Source organism: Gorilla gorilla, chromosome 2 (assembly GCF_029281585.2).
Source record: "Gorilla gorilla gorilla isolate KB3781 chromosome 2, NHGRI_mGorGor1-v2.1_pri, whole genome shotgun sequence".
NCBI classification, from domain to species: domain Eukaryota; kingdom Metazoa; phylum Chordata; class Mammalia; order Primates; family Hominidae; genus Gorilla; species Gorilla gorilla.
Genome location: NC_086017.1, coordinates 198,032,509 through 198,045,965, shown reverse-complemented (window position 1 = coordinate 198,045,965; position 13,457 = coordinate 198,032,509). Strand labels below are relative to the sequence as shown.

The window sequence follows — 13,457 nt, the reverse complement described above, 5'->3', positions numbered from 1 at the left end:
CATTCCAGGATCTGGGTCTCCACAAATCTGCTGAACACAGCAGTCAAATCAGAAGACACTGTACCCAAAACACAGTAAGAACGTCTGCTAAGATAAGGAGACTTTCCGGATTATTTCTGTCCCCCTCTTCCTCTCCCAGGGCTCACATCCCTTCTTGATGGTTCATATGGGGGAGCCCAGATCCAACATTACGGGGCTCCTGTCCTAGACCTAATAATATTCACCATAAATGTTCCTTTATTTTTAATTTCAATTTTTTTTTTTAGCAACTACTGTGTGCCAGGTGCTTTATGTACTAAGTTATTCATTTATTCTTCACACAAGCCTATGAAGCGAGGAGTGTCTTCTCCATTTTCAGATGAGGTGACAAGAGCTTTGGTGACAGCATGGGCACAAAGCAGGTAAGTGACTAAGCCAGAGTTCCACACACAAAGCTGCCTCCCACAGCTGCCTCCCAGGGGCTTTTCTTTATCTTCCCTTTAGTACTAGGCCAAGAGATTCCAGCAAACAGCTGAAACTAAGTATGAGTTGCACACTGAGTACATGGGTGAGCTCTGACAAAAAGAGAAGAGGTGTCTGCATTTAGAGAACCAGAAAAGGGAAGCTCTTCCGCCATTGCCATATGCAAAATTTCCAAAGGAGGGCACCTCTGCACATTTATTTGATTGTGTTATTGTGTTCTCTACAGCAAACAATCATTCAGCTTTGATTGGGTGCCTATTTTAGGTGCCAATCTGGATACAGGGGGAGACACTGAGCCCTTTTTAACTTATTTTATTTTTTTTATTTATTTAATTTTTTTTTTTTTTTTTTTTTGAGATGGAGTCTCGCTCTGTCACCCTGACTGGAGTGCAGTGGCACAATCTCTGCTCACCACAACCTCCGCCTCCCATGTTCAAGCGATTCTCCTGCCTCAGCCTCCCGAGTAGCTGGGATTACAGGTGCATGCCACCACACCTGGCTAATTTTTGATATTTTTGGTAGAGGCAGGGTTTCACCATGTTGGCCAGGCTGGTCTCGAACTCCTGACCTCAAGTGATCCACCAGCCTCGGCCTCCCAAATTACTGGGATTACAGGCGTGAGCCACAGCACCCGGCACAGTGAGCCCTTTTTTAAATCAAAGCAACACACACCAATGATTTTTAAGGTCCAGTGGTACTGCAAGGCTGTAAGGAGAAACAGCAGGCCCTGCCCCACCCCTCCATATCCCTAATTCTGTCTTTCAACTCCTGTATCTATTTCCAGAGTCATCTCAGTGTATCTAAATAGCACGCTTATATGGCTCTGAATTTTTTTCAATATTAGATATTATTCATTGACTTCCTATTATGGAAAATAAGGATTTAGCTCCTTACCACCATTCCATATACCACCTCTCCTGTCCCACATTCTCCCAATAGTTATACCATTTTTTATTAAGTCAACACTAATAGCTATGTTATTAAGTTACATTATTTTGTCAAGTAATTATTAAGTTACATTATTATAACCAGATAAATTATTATTCATAGCTCAGCCATGTGTGGTGTTACAATTAATTCCTTTCATGCATATTTCTTAGTTGCCATTTGTAGAGTCCATTATTACCTCATTTGTTTGTTTGCTTAACTTTCTATGTACTTGTCACGAATTCAGCCCTCAACATTCCAACAAAACTATAAAACTCATCACAGTACACTAAATATACCATTATGTACTAATCTTTTTTTTTTTTTTTAATTCTTAAAAATCTCCCTTCTGGAATCTTCCATTCTCCTCCTTCAACCTGAAGTGGTTGCTTTCTGTGCTTAAAGGAAGATCCCATTTATTCTTAGTTTACTCTCTAGTTTTGGAGAAACAAATGCATCATAGATTCCTCAAAAAAGGCTGTGTGGGAGATAAAATCATTGAGACTTCTCATACCTGAAAATGCCATTATTCCACCCTCATATTTGATTAATAATTTGTCAGGATATAATTTCTCAGTTGGAAATACTAGCCTCTCAGAATTTAAGGAATCGCTTGATGGTCTCCTAGCTTCTGTAGAGATAGATGTCAATCATATTTCTATTGTTATATATAATCCATTTGGGTGGGGGGAGGATTTTCTCCTGTCAAGAAGCTTTTCTTCTGGTGTATGTCTTTTTTTCAAGTCACAGCCCCAGGTACTCAAGTGGGCCTTTCAATGTCCTTCAGTTCTCAAAGTTTTTCTTGTATTATTTCTTTAATAAATTTTCCCTTTCATTGTCTCTATTCTCTTTTTCTGCGAGTCTTACTATTCTGATGTTGGGCTTCTTAGAATAATCCTTTCTTATTTTTCTTTTCTTTTCTTTTCTTTTAGGTGGGAGGGACAGGGTCCCACTCTGTTGCCCAGGCTGGAGTGCAGTGGTACAACCTCAGCTCACTGCAACCTCAACCTCCTTGGCTCAAGTGATCCTCCCGTCTCAGCCTCCCAAGTTGCTGGAACTATAGGCGTGCACCACCATGTCTGGCTAATTTTTGTATTTTTGAGTAGAGGTGGGATTTTGCCATGTGGCCAGGCTGGTCTCAAACTCTTGGGTTCAAATGATCCAGTCACCTTGGCCTCCCAAAGTTCTGGGAATACAGGCATGAGCCACCACGCCCAGCACATTTTCTTTCTTTCTTTGACTTTCTGCAAGGTTCTGTAAGTTTTCTTCAATTCTATATTCCAAACCCTCTACTGATTTATTCTTCTATCACACTTTTAATTTCCAAAAGTTCTTTCTTAGTCTCTGAAACTCCTCTTTGTTGCACATTGCTTTTATTTTACTAATGCAACATATTCTCTTATCTCTCTTAGACAAGTAATTACAGGTTTTGTGAAGTTTTCTTCGGCTCCCTATATTTTCTCTATTTCTTGTGAGTTTCTAGTGTTGTTGTTGTCTCTTTCAATTTCTGCCTTTCATGTTTCAAACTTTTCTCAAATATCTGGTGATCGTTAGCTGTCTTTTTAAATTGAAAAGTGAGACACTTAAAACTGACCGGATGTTCTGTGTGCATGATCAGTGCTTCTGAACTGGTGGATCTTACGGGAGGGTGACTGTGAGTCAGCTGCACATTTTGTTTGGAACACCCTAAATATCAATATCTATAGGCTTTTTCTCTTGGGCTCTTAAGTTTATGCAGAAAGACTCCTCTAGCCTCATGACTAGGGAAAGCAGAATCTGACTCTAGTATCCAGCACTGTGTGACAGAAGCAGAAAAAGTGCTGGGAGCAGCGAGAGGCCTCGCTGGTGAGCATGTGGACTTTCCCTCATTCCCTCTGGTATAGAACTGCATTTCACACATGCCCCTCTTAGCCTGGCCTGCTGTGCCTGATCTTAATCGGGTCTTAAAACTGAGCATGTTCCTGGAAAGAGCCTTAAAGGAAATACTAATTACCAGGAAGAAAAAAAAACACACACAAACATTTTACAGGCATAGATTTATAAATAGCCTCACATCAGTCCAAATCGAGTTTTGCCACCAAATGGGTTAAGAATAAAGCTTGACTTTCACAAATTTTTGGACTTTAAAGTTGCAGATAAGGGCTTGTTTGTGTATGCATTTCCTACACCCCCAGTCACACTTGCGACATTTTTCACAGGGATTTTTCTCACTCTGTGGGACCGGCTGCTTGCAACAAGATACGAAAAAAATGAGGCAGTTGAGATGTGGGTGCAGGGGGAAGGCCAGGCTCCACAGAGAGACGATCTAACGACACAGTCACTTGGCAGGTTTGAGTCCTAGTTCTACACTAGCAAGCTGTGTTACTCTGAAAAAGTTGTTTAACCTCTCTGTGCCTCAAAAATCACAAGCATTCCTATACACCAGCAAAACACAAGCAGAGAGCGAAATCATGAATGAACTCCCATCCACAATTGCTACAAAGAGAATAAAATACCTTGGAATACCCCTAACAAGGGAAGTGAAGGACCTCTTCAAGGAGAACTACAAACCACTGCTCAAGGAAATAAGAGAGGACACAGGCCAGGCATGGTGGCTCACGCCTGTAATCCCATCACTTTGGGAGGCTGAGGTGGGCGGATCACAAGGTCAAGAGATCAAGACCATCCTGGCCAACCTGGTGAAATCCCATGTCTACTAAAAATACAAAAATTAGCTGGGCATGGTGGCACGCACCTGTAGTCCCAGCTACTCAGGAGGCTGAGGCAAGAGAATCGCTTGAACCCGGGAGGTGGAGGTTGCAATGAGCCAAGATCACACCACTGCACTCCAGCCTGGGTGACAAGAGTGACACTCCATCTCAAAAGAAAAAAAAAAAAAGAGAGAAGACACAAACAAATGGAAAAACATTCCATGCTTGTGGATAGGAAGAATCAATATCATGAAAATGGCCATACCACCCAAAATAATTAATAGATTAAATGCTATTCCCATTAAACTACCATTGACATTCTTCACAGAATTAGAAAAAAAACTACTTCATAATTCATCTGGAACCAAAAAAGAGCCCGTATAGCCAAGACAATCCTAAGCAAAAAGAACAAAGCTGGAGGCATCCAGCCACCTGAGTTCAAACTATACTACAATGCTACCGTAACCAAAACAGCATAGTACTAGTACAGAAACAGACACACAGACCAATGGGACAGCATAGAGATCTCAGAAATAAGACCACACATCTACAACCATCTGATCTTTGCCACACCTGACAAAAACTAGCAATGGGAAAAGGATTCCCTATTTAATAAATGGTGCTGGGAAAACTGGCTATCCATACACAGCAAATTGAAACTGGACCCCTTCCTTATACCTTACACAAAAATTAACTCAAGATGGATTAAAGACTTAAATGTAAAACCCAAAACTATAAAAACCCTAGAAGAAAATGTGGGCAATACCATTCAGGACATCAGCACAGGCAAAGATTTCAGGATAAAATCATCAAAAGCAATTACAACAAAAGCAGAAATTGACAAATGGGATCTGATTAAACTAAAGAGCTTCTGCACAACAAAAAAAAACTATCATCAGAGTGAACAGACAGCCTACAGAACGGGAGAAAATTTTTGCAATCTATCCATTTGACAAAGCTCTAATATCCAGAATCTACAAGGAATTTAAACAAATTTGCAAGAAAAAAAAACCCATTAAAAAGTGGGCAAAGGACATAAACAGACATTTCTCAAAATAAGACATTTATGTGGCCAACAAACATATGAAAAAATGCTCAACACCATGGATCATTAGAAAAATGCAAATCAAAACCACAAAAAGATACTATCTCATGCCAGTCAGAATGGCAATTAGTAAAGCCACGAAACAACAGATGTTGGTGAGGCTATGAAGAAATAAGATCACTTTTACACTGTTGGTGGGAATGTAAATTAGTTCAACCATTGTGGAAGACAGTGTGGTGAGTCCTCAAAGATCTAGAACCAGAAATACCATGTAACCCAGCAATCCCATTACTGAGTATATACTCAAAGGAATATAAATCCTTCTATTATAAAGATACATGCACGCATACGTTCATCACAGCACTATTCACAATAGCAAAGATATGGAATCTACCCAAACGTCCATCAGTGATACACTGGATAAAGAAAATGTGGTACATATACACCACGGAATACTATGCAGCCATAAAAAGGAAAGAGATCATGTCCTTTGCAGGGACATGGATGGAGCTGGAAGCCATTATCCTGATCAAACTAATACAGGAAGAGAAAATCAAACACCGTATGTTCTCACTTATAAGTGGGAGCTAAACAATAAGAACACATAGACATAGGGAGGGGAACAACACACACTGGGGCCTGTCAGGGGGCCTGGGGGAGGGAGAGCATCAGGATAAATAGCTAATGCATGTGGGGCTTAATACCTAGGTGATGGGTTGATAGGGGCAGCAAACCACCATGGCACATGTTTACCTATGTAACAAACCTGCACATCCTACGCATGTATCCTGGAACTTAAAATAAAATAAAATTTAAAAAAAAAAAAAAACCTCTCTGTGTCTCAGTTTCTTCACGTATGAATTTTGGGTTATTCCAACTAATTTCGAAATGTCATTGTGAGGATTTTGTTAAATTCAGCCAACAAATGTGGATTATGCATATGATACCTGAGGCATTGCTCTGGGTCCTAAAGAAATAGCTGTGAGCAAAAGAGATAACATCCTTGCCCTCATGGAAGCAAGTTCCTAGTGAGAACAGACACAGGGTAGTAACTCAGATGGCCACCTACGCTATTGAAGAGCAATGAGGAAGGATAAAAGGGAGAGAGCCAAGTATGACGGTGGGAGGAGACAGGCAGGAGATTATAATCTTATATAAGGCTGTCAAATGGCCTGTTTGACAAGGTGACATCTAAATAGAAACCTGAAGAAGAGACGAAAACAATAGGATACATGAAGGAAGGTGTCCTGCCTGGAGGAAGCAGTGGAAAGGCTCTGAGACCAAAGTGTGCTTTATATCTGAGGAGTAGGCTCAGTGAGGTGAAGCAGAATGAAGCGGTGGAAAAGAGTAGGAGATGAAGTCTGCAGGGTCTGAAGGCTGGGTCACACAGAATCCTGTAGGCCTTTCTAAGCTCTGAGTAAAAGAGGAAGCCTTTCCTGGTTTTTGAGTGGAAGAATGACACATCACTACAGCTTTTAAAATGATCACTCTGGTTACTGTTTTCAGAACATACCACAGGAGCAAGACTACAAGCAGGAGGCTCAGTTATGAAACGATTCTAAGAGAAAGAACAGGTCTTCTGTCCTGGACCAACATGAATTTGATGAATTGAGTAAGTAGTTGTTTCTTAATTTATTGTGAAAGCACAGCTGACACGGTTTGCTAACAGAGTGGGTGCAGCGTGAGAGAAAGAGAATTTAGAATGACTCCAGAGTTTAAGCCCTAAAAGATGGAAAGATGAAATTGCTGTCCACTGAAATGAGGATGGCTCTTTTAGGGAGAAAAGCAGCAGTTCGATTTTGGGCTTGTCATATTTGAGATGTATATTAGATGTCTAAGGAAACTTGTCAAGTAGATGGTTGAATATCTGAGCATGGAACTCAGGGGAAAGGTGTGGGTTGGAAATATAAATTGAGGGTTGTCAGTAAATGGATGACATGAGATGGCCAGGGCATGAGGAGACAGAGAAGAGGCCAAGTCCAAGGGCCACTCCCGGAGGCACTCCACAGTGACCAAGTGAAAATGAGCCAACAGAGAAGTGCTTGAACCCGGGAGGCGGAGGTTGCAGTGAGCTGAGATCACGCCACTGCACTCCAGCCTGGGTAAGAGAGTGAGACTCCATCTCAAAAAAAAAAAAAAAGAAAAGAAAAGAAAATGAGCCAACAAAAGGAACTGAGAAGGAGAACCTAGTGAGAAAAGAGGAAAAGCAAAGACAGTGATGTTCCAGAAGCCAAGAGAAGAAACTATTTCAAGGAGGATGGAATGGTCAATTGTATCAAAAGTTGCTGATCAGTCAAGACAGGGACTGAGATCTGACCACTGGATTTGGCAAGAGAGGATACTGGTGAGCCTGACCGGTATGGTTTTGGTGGTGTGCTGGGTACAGAAGACTGATCATGTTGAGTTTAAATGAGAATGAGAGAAGAGGGAGTGCAGGGTGCAAATGCAGACAACTCTCTCCAGGAGCATAAAAATTGGCACACCCCCTCCCTTTTCACCTCCTGCCGTGAGTAAAAGCTTCCTGAAGCCTCACCAGAAGATGATGCCCGTGCCATGCCTGTACAGCCTGCAGAATCATGAGCCAAATAAACCTCTTTTCTTTATAAATTACTCAGTCTCAGGTTTTCCTTTATAGCAATGCAACATGGACTCATACAGTAGTACCCTTATAAAAGAGGCTCTGGAGAACTAGTGAGCCCTGTTAGCACGTGAGGACACGGTGAAAAAGCACCATCTATAAATTAGGAAGCAAGCTCTCACCAGATGCCGAATCTGCTGGTGCCTTCAACTTGGACTTCCCAGCCTCCAGAACTATAAGCAATACATTTCTTTTGTTTATAAACCACCCTGTTTATGGTATTTTGTTATCACAGCCTGAATGGACTAAGACAAAAGGTATGAAAGTTTTCCTCCGACTGCCATTATTTTTTCAGGTAAGTTTAAAACAAGGTTATCAACTGAGAGTATGGATAGGGAAGGTGTTAGAGGCTTGAAGAGAGAGAAAAAGGTGTGAAACAGTCATCTAGATGACAGAGGAATGGTCATGCTTCTCAACTATCATTCATTGGAATTAACAGCACAGGTTAACAAAGAGATACTGGTGCCCAGGTCAACCTCACAAAGACTTTGATTTTGTTAGTTTGAGAGGAATTCAGGCAGCAATACGTGTTATAATTCCCACCAGTAACACTAATGACAGCCAGGGTTGAGAACCAATGGACCAACAAAATGAAGCGACATGGCCTACAACACCAATGTCCCCTTAAGAGTCATGGCCAAGAATTACGGCCGGGCGCAGTGGCTCATGCCTGTAATCCCAGCACTTTGGGAGGCCGATGTGGGCAGATTGCCTAAGGTCAGGAGTTCAAGACCAGCCTGACCAACATGGTGAAACCCTATCTCTACTAAAAATACAAAAAATGAGCGGGTCATGTTGGCAGGTGCCTGAAGCTGAGGCAGGAGAATCGCTTGAACCCAGGAGGCAGAGGCTGCATGCAGTGAACCGAGATCACGCCATAGCACTGCAGCCTGGGCAACGAAAACAAAACTCTGTCTCAAAAAAAATAAATAAAAAAGAATCAGAGTGGGACCCTTCAGGATGACACTATGCTTTTCTACAGTCACACTCAGATCTGTGGAGTAGGTATGGTGTTCAAAGAGCTGGATTTAGCCAGGGCTAAATGAGATACTTGTAAAGCATATAGCATGCCCAGACATGGTAAGAGTTCAGTAAATGAAAGCTTCTACGTTTGTTTTTATCACCACCTAAGTGACACACAACATGCATGCAGCAAATAAAATCCTGTTTTTATCTCATCGAAATGATTCACCCAATCATATCATATCACAGAACTTTAGAGTCATTTGTGAATAACTAAAACCACAAATGTATATCCTTAACTATCAAGGCGGTCTTCTCCGGTTCTTTTTATTTGACACTGAGCACTGCACAAAGGGTCACTGGACTTCCCAGAAATCACAGAAGTCACAGGTCACCCCTCCTCCCACCTACCTGCTGTCTGAATTTGATAACAACCGTTTTGTACCATTTTGTGAAGCCTCTCCATCCACATGACCTGGAGCCTGCACTTTAGTGAGCTCTGCCTTTGCAGTTCCTGCCTGGTAATCTGTCCCACTCCCTCTGAGGAGGCCCACTCCTGCTCCTAGCCCTAAGCCTGGAGCCCAGATACCTATAGAGAGATCACAGGGATGACAAGTGCCACCTCAACACCCTCTCCCCCAGTCAGGCCTGGCTGGATTCCTGCCCATGTAAAACCACCTGCTGGAAAACGACTGCAGACTCTATCCTGACCCAAACTGAGTAGGCTCAAATGCCAGCAGAGAGGGGAAGCCCGAGGGCTCACCTGTCCAGGGAGCCTCCACGGTTAGCTCTGCCCTCCCTTATGAGTGGATCCAACTGCCTGGCAGATTCTTCTTCATTCTTTTAAAGCCTTTGAGGATATCATCTCTTTTTCTGGCCTTCTCTGCCCCTGCCTCCAGCTCCCTCCACAACTTGTGCAACTTGCTTTCCTTTGTGCCCCCTTCCACAGGCCTGGCTCTCCTCCTAGACGGAGAGCTCCTCCAGGGAGAGGCTGTATCTCATTTCTCTTTCTTTTCACAGCCCCTAGCAAAGTGGCCCATCAGGTGGCCAATAACTGAGAATAACCGTTCACATGTGCTGTGATATTAAAAATAACCACGATTTATTGGTCTCCAACCATGTGCCCAAAACTAGGTTAGGCACTACCTCTAGGACTCACACCAATGCTACAAGGCAGAAAGGATGAATATAGACTAAGATGGGAAACTGAGGACCAGAGAGGCCAAGCTGCCAAGCTTGCACACCTGAGAAGTGGCATATCTGGAATTTAAACCCAAGTCTGTCTGGCTACAAAGCGTGTGGTTTTTTTTCCGAATGATAAGGTCTTTCTGAGGAAGGTGACATTGCAAATGGTAGTTAACAGGGAAGGCAGTGAGTTGCCTCCAAGCCCTCCTACTGTGAGTCACTGGATCTGGCTGGGGAGACAAGGGCAGGACTCTTCAAGTACAGAAGGATTCCCTGTGAGATGCCTTTGGTTCATCTCCTCCTGGCCAGTTTTTTCCCCTCATCCAAATTTGCAGCCCAGAATAAGATGTTCATTGTGAAAAGCAAAAAAGGAGCCGCCACAAGCCCTCTGGCAGGAATCATCTTCTGGGGATTCATTCCTCACACTGTCAGCCACCACCTCCAGCTCAGGCCCAAGGCCAGCCTCCTCCCAGCACCAGCACTGTGCAGTCCACAAAGGCAATCCCTGAGGCAGGCTCTCAGGTAACTGATAACTCAGCCTGGCTGCCGCGTCACAGCTCCCTAGCTGCCTTCTTCCCTCTCTCACCTGGAACAAATTCCTATGACCCTAGTTCCCAAAAGGAGAAGACAAGAAGAACAAGGTCCCAAGCTTGACTCTCCTCCAGGGCTCAGATCCATGAACCATCCCAGAGAATTTTCCCTCTTTCACCCGCCTGCTTGGCTTTTATTTCCAAGGCTAGAATTGGCAGGTAGGAAAAATGACTCTCTGGTGGAGCAGGAGGGCCCACTACAGCCTCACAGGCTTCCCACCATGGGCTACTGCAAATCCACTGCCTGCTCTCACACCTTGATCTTGCTGAGAGAACACCCACTCAACTCACTGGTGGCTGGATGTGTTCTTACCTCAGTGGACAAACAGGAGCATCGCGGGAGCTGAGCTCATTCCATGAGGACTCCTAAGGGCTGGGCAGGATACTGGGCCCAGGGCTGTGCAGAGAAACCAGTCATCATCCCCACCATCCAGGATGTCATGGTCTAACATAGCAAATTTCACATAGCATAGTGAGCATGGCACAAGAGATCAGAGGTCTTCTCTCTCCTTTGTAGGCCATGAATTTGAGGGGGCTCCTCCGGAACTGAGGCTGGCTGGAGCTGAGGCTGAGCCAAAGGTGTTGGTATAGCAGAGAGACCAGTGAGATAAGGAAGAAACGGATCTCTTCAGCGATATGGAATAGCCTGGGTCTCTCTCCAACGACCACATACATACATACACACACACACACACACACACACACACACACACACACACACACACACGAGTTTCTGAACCCCCAAGAGCATACCAGGCCCCAGCCCACACCCTACAACCATCCTGATCCTTCCCGGAGCAAACATCAGGTGCCTCCAGCCACACTAGCTCAGAGCAGAGGTCTGGCTGCCCGCCCAGTTTGATGAGTGTTGTCAGAAGCCCAATTTCTTTGAGGCCAGGGCCTTGCTTTATCCTCATCGGTACTTCTGGAGAATAAAGCTGGCCACCGAAGTCCCCTGACAACCCTATCCTTCCTGGTCCCTCTTTCAGACCACTGGTGTCTACCAGACATGGCAGGGCCTGCCGGCGTGGCAGCTCCAACATTCATTCCTGTAGCTTGGCACGTCTGGAACAGCCTCCTCCACCCTCACCAAGCTGTTGACAGCCATCCCGACGCAACTCTGGCCCAGAAATTCCCCAGCAACCAGGAAGGCAGGCAGGAGCGGTCTCTCACCCAGGCAGGGAGAGAGCCAGACACACTCCCTGCCTCCTCCCTCCCTCACTCTCTGCTGCCTTTCATTACAGCCTCCAGCTGGTTAACTGAGTCAGGGAAGCAGTTTCTTGCCTGTTGACCAGGTTGTCTGTGTCAACCCTGTAGGGGCTGTGTCTATGACTGTGAACATTTTCACAGACACCTGTGGGTGCTTGAACAGATGTATGCTCTCAGCAGAGCAAGGGGTGTGTCCGCAATAACAAACCCTTCTGTGTGCCTCTTTCAAACTGTCTCATCCTTAACGTCTATGATCTAATTTGAACATAAAAACTAATCTCAGGCTAGGCAGTGGCACAATTATTATCCCCTTCTATAGGCAAGGAAATTAGGGTTCTGATTAAGTAGCCTGGGGCCACACGGCTGCTGGATGGTGGAGTCTGGACCATAATGTAGGCTCCTATATTTACCTAAAAATTTACCTACAAAATTTACATCTAAAACATGTTTTATTTTATAGGTAAATGTAAATAATAATAAATACAAATCTAAACATAAACGTAAATGTATAAAATAGACTTACTTATAAAATATTTACCTATACAATTATTTTTACATTTTGTGTTTCATAAAGGTGGCTGATTCCAGTCTCTGTGCACCACAAATCATAGCACAATAGAAAAACCATGGGCATGGCTGTGCAGGCAGCACAGGGAGCTCAAATCAGTCTCACCACCATGCGACTCTGGGCAGATAAACATCACTATTTTTTAATGCTCACCTTCTCTGTACCATTGCACTTTTCGTGTATGTGCTGCTGAAGCAAGCACAGATCTCTCACCCTTAACTTCAGTTCCCTCATGTGTACAGTAGAGATAATTGTACCTGTGCTATAGGGTTGTTGGGCAACCTAGAGATATCTACGTGTAGTATCTGGTGTGCTGTGCACACTGTATGAACAGCAGCCATGTTTTCCTTCATCCTTGCTTCTCCAACCACGAACCACCAACAAACTGCTCCCAGTAACCCCGGACATGCCAACGCCCCTTCATCCCCAGGCCTGTGTTCCTGCTGCCCCCAGGCCAGAAAGGTCCTTTCTCCCATTCCACCTATCAAAACTCCATCGGTCTCCTGGGTGAAACTTTTTCCATTGTCGTGTGGGCCCCAATCCCCAGCTGTCCATCTGATTGATAACGTATTTTGTTCTGCCTAGAGTGAGGTGTTTGCATAACTGACTCTCAAATCCCCCACAGTGTTCATCCATCTGTATCTCCGCTCCCACTCTTCACTCCCCAGGAACCAGTTTTTAATGGTGCCTTTCGGAATAGCTTCAGTGGTCTTATTTAAGTAAGACTAGTTCATTATTTATAAAATGTCAATCAATATGCGAAACTATATAGAGCTAAAAATCACCCAAGAGCCCTCTATACAGGAAAAAATAAATGAATTAGTATCATTCCTCAAGTCTCTATATCTGTATATGGATAGAAGTGTGAAAGATGGAAGAAAGCATGCGTGAAAGGATAGATGGGGATTGCTTTACACAATAGCTGTTTTGGGTCAGGAGCAGTGGCTCAGACCTGTAATCCCAACACTTTCGGAGGCCGGCGGGAGGATCACTTGAACCCGGGAGATCGAGTCTACAGTGAGCAGTGACCGCGCCACTGCACTCCAGCCTAGGTGACAGAATGAGACACTGTCTCAAAAAATAATAAGTTTTTTAAAAGTAAAATAAAATAGCTAATTTTATTATTTTATTTTATAAGGAAAAGGAACACTTTGTTTTTTTTGAAATGGAATCTCACTCT

General features: G+C 43.8%; 1 protein-coding gene across 4 annotated transcripts in view; it reads right to left on the bottom strand.

The window, feature by feature from the left end:
* The window catches only part of ST6GAL1 (ST6 beta-galactoside alpha-2,6-sialyltransferase 1), a 150,168-nt gene that overhangs the window by 120,990 nt on the left and 15,721 nt on the right, over positions 1–13,457 (bottom strand). Inside the window, exon 1 of one of the 4 annotated variants that reach the window (XM_063704449.1) lies at positions 10,814–12,206. The exons of the other annotated variants lie outside the window; for them this stretch is intronic. The gene's annotated coding sequence lies outside the window, so the exon portion shown is untranslated. Of the gene's footprint in view, positions 1–10,813; positions 12,207–13,457 lie in introns of those variants that run through there. 4 annotated transcript variants of the gene reach the window in all.